This window comes from Hyaena hyaena, unplaced genomic scaffold (assembly GCF_003009895.1).
Source record: "Hyaena hyaena isolate Hyena2069 unplaced genomic scaffold, ASM300989v1 scaffold_31, whole genome shotgun sequence".
In the NCBI taxonomy this organism is placed as follows: Eukaryota; Metazoa; Chordata; class Mammalia; order Carnivora; family Hyaenidae; genus Hyaena; species Hyaena hyaena.
This window is the reverse complement of record NW_024080664.1, coordinates 2,789,615-2,797,765: the sequence shown is the minus strand read 5'-3', so window position 1 is coordinate 2,797,765 and position 8,151 is coordinate 2,789,615.

Genomic DNA, 8,151 nt, shown 5'->3' with positions numbered 1-8,151 from the left:
GGTTGTTTTCCTAATAATGCAGTCTCTGATTCCGAGATCAGTGCGTCCTGGAGATCGGCAGGGAGGGAACGTAGGCCACGCTTCCCGTTCGTGGTCGGGAATTGTGCCTTTCAGAGTGAGGGGGTCCTGACTAGCTGGCCACCCTGGTGCACGGAGCAGGAAGAGTGGGGCTGGATCGCGGTGGCATCGTGGAGGCCCTCATCCGGGCCTGTGAGGAAGACAGCAGGAGTCCTCCCTCCTGGAGCCTGGAGGAGGCGCTGTAGCTGACACACGTAGTTGGAGCTCTGCCCAGCGTCACAGGGACCTGGTCACCAGGACCCGGGGCAGATCAGCAGCTGGTCTGTCTGCCCACATGCCTGAGTTCTGCCCCTGTGACCCAGGCCACGTGATTCCGTGCCCGGGCAACCCAAGACCTGAGTCATGACACGTCTCACGGCACTCAGAGCTGCTCCCAGGCTGCACGGCTGGTGGTGCAGACAGAGGTGGAAGAAATGACGCCGGTGCCCATGGATATCTGCACGTCGTAGGTAAAAGAGCGCCTTCTGGACAAGACGGGAAGATAACAGCTGCTAATTGTGACCTTGAAATATTTGCACAGTAGAAAAATACTTTGCTTACCAGAGATCAATCAATTCCTCAGAAATGGCCTTTCCACGTGACAGGGTCATCCCTGTCTGTCTGGAGGGAATCCCTCAGAGGCCTCCCTTCCCCCATCTTGGTAAGGTGCGCACCCAGCCCAGCCCATTGCGGTGGCGAGCCAGTCCTGCACTAGGAACGTGGCCGCTGGTGCCCGTGGCTTCTTTTGGTGGCCGCAGAACCCTGACTTGCAGGCCTTTTGGTTTCTGGGAGTCCCCTCCACACTTGGGTCAGAGTAACATTTCTGACTCCAGTCCATGTGCTCCATCAGGCCGAGGATAGTTGGTGATTTCCGATCTGACGGGGGAGGGTTTCCTGAGACAGCCCTGGGGCCAGATGTCATGGGGCAGGCCCTGGGGACGTGGGGTCCCGGGCTTCTCTGATGTCTGCTTGGGTCCCCTGACTCTGAGCGCTAGAATTTGGGTGTCAGCACGTTTTCCAAGCACACTCACAAGGAAAGAGCTCCTGAGTAGACCCATCAGAAGGGAAAGGCTCCCATCCCTCACCGTCCCTCAAACACCCCACCTACAAGTCCCCTCGCTCCTCAGTCTTTGTAAGGAGCCAGGGCGAGGGTGTCACTCTGGTGTTCTTCACATCCAGTGTATCTGCGCTGGTCCAGGGAGCAGGGTCTGGGGTTATGGTGAAGTTAACAAGACACCCTGTTTTCTCTGCTTTATCCACCGAAAGCCTTAGAGGGCTGCGGATGGTTTCTGCCAGCATGTACACCTGCTAGAGAAGTCTGCAGTCCAGAAATTTCACGTGCGAGCTTTGTAAAGCTGGTTCCGACTCTGCAGTAACTAAGGTAGTTTGCATAGTCTTTAAAAGGAACATGGCACCTTAGTGTTTGCTAGTTTAAATGTTTCAAGATGTCCAGGCAGATTTTCCACTGCCCTTAGCCCGCCATCCCCGTGATTCAGCTGGAGCCGGGCCAGTCTCAGCAGAGCCTCGGGCCCCCGGGTGGCCCAGCCAGCGTGCCTTCCTCTTTCGGCAGCAGGAAGAGAGATCGGGCTGGGCTCTGGCGCGCAGCACAGAGATCCCAGGGGGCAGACTTCAACTGCGAGGCGGTGGTGCTCCCAGAGGACGCGTCCCCCTGTTACTGGGGTTGCTGTAACCCCCACCCCCACCCCCATTCTTTAAAGAACCCCTGTGAAGAAAATCACCAATTCCTATTCCATCAGACTTTTCCCCCGAGTGGATGATCAAAACAACCAGACTATTAACGTAAAATCCCAACCAATTGTAAAACTGAACTGCCAACTGCAGTCTGTAACGACCTCTCTCTGCCAGTACAGCCTATCCCGGCATTGCTTCCACTTTCACTTAAAAAGTGTTTTTACCTTGGAAAGTCAGGTTTGCCACGAGTTCATTATTCATCAAAATGCCCAGTAAAATGCTAATATATAGATAGTCTTAGCAAAATAATGTATTTTAACTTTGCCAAAGAACTTGGAAAACGAGAGCACCTGTCTCTCCCCTTTCCTTCCTCCTAAAGCCCTGCCTCAAGCAAGTCAACAGCTTGGAGGGACTGATTCAGAGGGGTCCGTGTTGCCCATCGAGGTCCCCACTCATGCCCGGGTTTCCACGGGTTACCAAAATCGGTCGAGTGAAAGAAATGTGGTTTGAAAGAAGTTCTTCAAAAAGGCCAGTGATGAAGGCATTTGGGGACCTTGCCTTGTTAAGAATGTCTATTTATTCATGTTAAGCTGTGTAAAGAGTTGAATTATATTCTTTTTTTAAAAAAAATCATCTTAGGGCTCATTCATTTCCATTGCCAAGTTCACTGAGCCGGAGTTCTTTGGTACACGGGCCTGGTGGAAGAAACCATGCCCGCTCAAGGGACCCTGGTGCAGGAGAGATGGGACGGCACCCCAGCTCCACAGAATGGGGTGAATCCTTGCCAGGGGCCAGTGGTCAGGAAAGACCAGCTGTGGATGGCACGGCACCTTGCGGGGCAGCAGCTCCCCGCTCCCCCCCCCCCCCCCCCCCCGTCAGCAGCTCTCTCCCTCCTCTGATGCCTGTGTGCTTCCGGCTCCGTCTCCAGCCTCGTACAGCTGACTCACCTGTGTTGCAGTTTTTGGTGTTGGGTTTTTGTCACCTCAGTGTCCGACCTCATTGACCTTCCTGACCACTCATCGTTCCCACGCACCACGTGGTGCTCCTCATTCGTGGATCTTATCAAACATCCCTTGAAAAATGCACTCCAACCTCCACAGCCCTGTTCATCTGTGTCCTGCTTAGGTCTCCAGCCCCCGTCTCCTCAGAGACTGGAGGTGGGAGTGGGGGCTCGGAGTTCCAGCCCTCTGGTCAAATGATTGGTTCCCCCCAACACCAAGCTTGAGTGTGGCAGGAAAGGGCTTGCTGCAAATAACAAAAGATGTTTCTTTCAGCGGTATTGCTGTATCACTGAAACAGTCCAAGGGTTTTACGAGCTCTGTGCCAGGAAACAGGGACAAAGACAGATACGCATTTCTTATCATAATCCGCAATATAACAATTAGTCATTAGGGAAATGCAAGTCAAGACCACTTCACACCCACTAGGATGGCTAAAATAGAAGACAGTAACAAGGGTTGCTAAGGATGTTGGGAATTGGAGTCCTCCACACTCCTGGTGGGAATGTGAAACTGCAGCCAGTTGTGAAAACACTGGAACATTTTATCAAGTTAATATAAAGTGAATGTAACAAGTTACCATGAAGTTACCATATGACCCAGCAATTCCCCTTCTAGGTATACAACCAAGAGAACTGAAAATGTATCTTCATGTAAAAATGTGTCCATAAATGTTCAGAGCACCATTATTCTTAATAGTTTAACTGGAAACCCAAGCATCCATCAACTGATGAACTGGAAAACAAAATTGGTATGGCCAGACAACGGCCCAGTAATTCCCAATCAAAAGGAATTGTGGAAACACACTTACCACCTGGATGGACCTCAAAGACATGAACACATCTGAAAGAAGCGATGGTTCTATATAACTGAAATTCCCAGAAAAGGCAAATCTATAGATACAGAAAGTAGCATAGCTGTTGCTAGGGGCTGTGGGAGGAGGGAATGGAGACCGAATACTAAATGAGTCCAGTGTTTCTTTTTGGGGGTGATGAAAATGCTCTGGAATTAGTGATGATGGCTGCACAACCTTGTAAATATACCAGATTGTACACTTAAGTATTTAATGTTTATTTTTGCGAGAAAGAGAGTATGAGTGGGGGAGGGGCAGAGAGAGAGAGGGACACACAGAATCCAAAGCAGGCTCCAGGCTCTGAGCTGTCAGCGCACAGCCCGGGGTGGGGCTCCAACTCACAGACCATGAAATCATGACCTGGGCCGAAGTCAGATGCTTAACCAATGAACCCACCCAGGTACCCCAAATTGTACACTTAATGAATTTAATGTATGTGAGTTATAACTGCTTTTAAACACGATTGAGGAATCAAGACAGAATACTAAAATAAATGTTTGAATAACCCACAGGAAGGCAAGTAAAGAGAAACAGGGTTGAAAACCAGATGAAACAAATGGAAAACAATAAAATGGTACATTTAAGAGTCAACATTAATAATATGTAAGTGATCTAATACGCTGATAGCCAAAGATTGGCAGAATGGATTACTGTGGTTTTGGAAGATGTACCATTGTGGGGAATCTGGAAAAAGCACCTCATATCATTTATTTAAATGATATGTAATTTATGTAAATCTACAATGATCTCAAAATTTTCCATTAAAACTATATATCCAGCACCCAACAAGGTAAATTGTTCAGTGCCTACCACTGTAACACAGTTACAGCCCAATACAAAATCACAAGGTATGCAAAGAAGAAAAGATGCGTGGCAAGGGGGGAAATCAGTCAAAAGGAACAGACCCAAGATGACAAATAGGACAGAACTAGTAGAGAATTAAAAAAAACAGTTGAAGAAGGTAGAGGAATGATTGTTCACATCAAGATACAGAAAATATAAAAAAGACACAAATGCAGCCTCCAGAAAAAAATACATACCTGTGATGAAGAAATATACTAGATGGGCTTAAATAACAGGTTACATACTGCAGAAGAAAATATTCATGAACTTGAAGAAGGTATAACGGTAAAAACAATACAGAATAAAGGACAGGTGGGGGGAAATTAGGGCAAAGAAAAAATAGAACTTAACGGAGCTATAAGACGACTTCACACACCCAATATACTTGTAACTGGGGGTCTTCAGAGGAGCAGGGAAGCGAAACGTATTTGAAATAAGAGCTGAAACATTTCCAAACTGATATATTCTACAAGCCCACAGATCCAAGAAGGTCAACAACTCCACAGCACAAGGACATAAAATTACACCAAGTCACGTCCAAAATTGCTTAAAAGCAATGACAGAGTGGGGCGCCTGGGTGGCTCAGTTGGTTATGTGTCGGACTCTTGGTTTCAGCTTAGGTCATGATCCCATGGTTCGTGGGTTCGAGCCCCGTGTTGGGCTCTGTGCTGACGGCACGGAGCCTTCCTGGGATTCTCTCTCTCCCTCTCTCTCTCTCTCTCTGCCCCTCCTCCACTCTCTCTGTCTCTCAAAATAAACTTTAAAAAATGTTTTAAAAAAAAGTCAATGATAGAGCAAAACTATTAAAAGCAGGAAATAAAGACACATAATACGCAGAAGAACAAAGAGAAGGGTGACAGCAGATTCTCACTGGAAGCAATGCAAGTGAGAAAACGGTGGAGAAATACGTGAACCAAAAGAAAAAAATTCAAGATAAAATTCTTTATCTAGAGAAAATAGCAAAGATGTTGGCAAAAGACTTTTCCCAGGTGGCTCAGTGGCTCAAGTGTCTGACTCTTGATTTTGGCACAGGTCATGATCTCTTGGTTCTTGGGATCAAGTCCCATGTCAGGCTTTGCACTGATAGCACAGAGCCTGCTTGGAATGCTCTCTCTCTTTCTATTTCTCTCTCTCTCTCTCTCTCCCTCCCTCCCTCCCTCCCAAACTAGGTAAACATTAAAAGAAAAAGGAATTTTCTCATGCATGCAAAAACAGAAGTCCTATCAGCAGACTAGAAGAAATTTAGGAGAAATTTTGAATGAAGTCTTAAGACAGGGAATATGATCCCAAATGGAACCACACCGGGGTTTCTCAGCCTCAGCACTATTCCATTCCATTTTGGGACAGATAGTTCGTTGTTGTGGGGGTGGTCCTGTGTGTTGTAGGAAATTAATGGCATCTAATCACTAGGTCCCAGAAGGGCCTGCCCTCCAATTATGACAACTAAAATAAACTCCAGGCACTGCCAAATCCCCCCTGGACAGAAAAGCCACTCCCAGTTGAGAATCACTGTATTGGATGGATGTTTCTTTTCATTCAAATTTTTTATCCCTTTATGCTTCTAAGCAATAATTGGAGAGAATTCCTATGCTCTGGCATTCAGCTTACTAATTTGCTCTTCGAGCCTATTTAGCTCATCTCTTGTGTTTTAAAAAAAATTTTTTTAGGGGCACCTGGATGGCTCAGTCGGTTGAGCGTCCGACTTCGGCTCAGGTCATGATCTCGCAGTTTGTGGGTTCAAGCCCCACATCGGGCTCTGGGCTAACAGCTCGGAGCCTGGAGCCTTTTTCAGATTCTGTCTCCCTCTCTCTCTGCCCCTCCCCATCTTGTGTGCACACGCACCCTCTCTCTGTCTCAAAAATAAACTATAAAAAATTATTTAAAAAAATAAAAATTTTTTTAAATGTTTGTTTTTGAGAGAGACAGACAGCACGAGTGGGGGAGCACCAAAGAGAGGGAGACAGAATGGGAAGCAGGCTCCAGGCTCTGAGCTATCAGCACAGAGCATGATGCGGGGCTCAAACCCACAAACTGTGAGGTCATGACCTGACCCAAAGTCGGATACTTAACCAACTGAGCCACCCAGGTGCCCCACGTTTTTTTAAGAATAGATTTTACTTTTTAGAGCAATTTTAGGTTCACAGCAAAACCGAGTTGAAAGTAGTTTCCATATACCCCTGCGCCCTACATGCACAGCCTCTCCCACTGCAGACACCCCACAAATACAACATTTGTCAAAACTGATGAACCTGTACTGACAAGTCATTATTACCCAAAGTCTATAGTTTACTTTGGAGGTTCACACTTGGTGTATGATAAATGGGTTTTCACAACGTATACTGAAATGTATCCATTATTATAGCACAGGCATACCTCCAAGATATTGCAGGTTTGCTTCCAGAACACCGCAATAGAGCAAATATCGCAATAAAGTCAAATGGTTTTTGGTTTCTCAGTGCATATAAAAGTTACTGTTTCCATGACACTGTAGTGTATCAGGTGTGCAACAGCATGTCAAAAAACACAGTGTACATACCTTAATTAAAAATTAAGTTATATTAAGAAATACTTTATTGCTAAGCAATGCTAACCATCATCTGAGCTCTCAGTGAGTCGTGATCCTTTTGCTGGAGGAGGGTCCTGCCTTGATGTTCATGACGCTGACTGATCAGGGTGGTGGCTGTGACAGTTCCCCAAAATAAGACAACAATGAAGTTTGCTGCATTACTTGACTTCCTCTTATTAACAATTTCTCTGTGGCACATGACGCTATTTGATGGCATTTTACCCAACAGTAGAAATTCCTGCGAAACTGGTGTCTGTCCTCTCACACCAGCCGCTGCTTCATCAACCCAGTGTACGCACCTTCCAAATCCTTTGTGGTCACGTCAGCAGTCTTCACGGCATCGTCACCAGCAGTAGATTCCATCTCGGGAAACCACTTTCTTATCTCGGCCCTAAGAAGCAACCCCTCATCCGTTCCAGATGTCCCCCAAGATCGCAGCCAGGCGTTCAGCCCCGTCTTCGCGCTCCGCTTGTCATTCTGGGTCTCCTGTGTTCCCACCCCATCTGCAGTGACTTCCTCCACCGAGGGCTTGAATCCAGTTTGCAAAAAACCCAGTATCTGAGAAGCACAATAAATTGAAGAATAATAAAACAAGGTATGCCTGTACCGTTCAGAATAGTTTCACAGCCCTAAAAATCCTCCGTGCCCTTCTTTCCCCCCAAACCCTGGCAACTCTATTGAGTTTTTAAAACTTGATTAGAGCAGCACCTAGGTGGCTCAGTTGGTTAAGCAACCAACTTCCACTCAGGTCATGATCTTGCGGTGTGTGGGCTCAAGTCCCACGCCGGGGTCTGTGCTGACAGTACTGAGCCTAGAGTCTGCTTTGAAATCTGTGTCTCCCAATCTCTCTGCCCCTCCCCTACTCACACTCTGTCTCTCAAAAATAAAAAATAAAAAAATAGGGGTGCCTGGGTGGCTTAGTCGGTTGAGCGTCCGACTTTCGCTTAGGTCATGATCTCGCGGTTCGTGGGTTCGGGCCCCGCGTCGGGCTCTGTGCTGACTGCCAGCTCAGAGCCTGGAGCCTGTTTCAGTCTGTGACTCCCTCTCTCTCTGACCCTCCCCTGCTCACACTGTCTCTCTCTCTCTCTCCTAGACATAAATAAAACATTTAAAAAAAATAAAAAATATATAACTTGATTTAT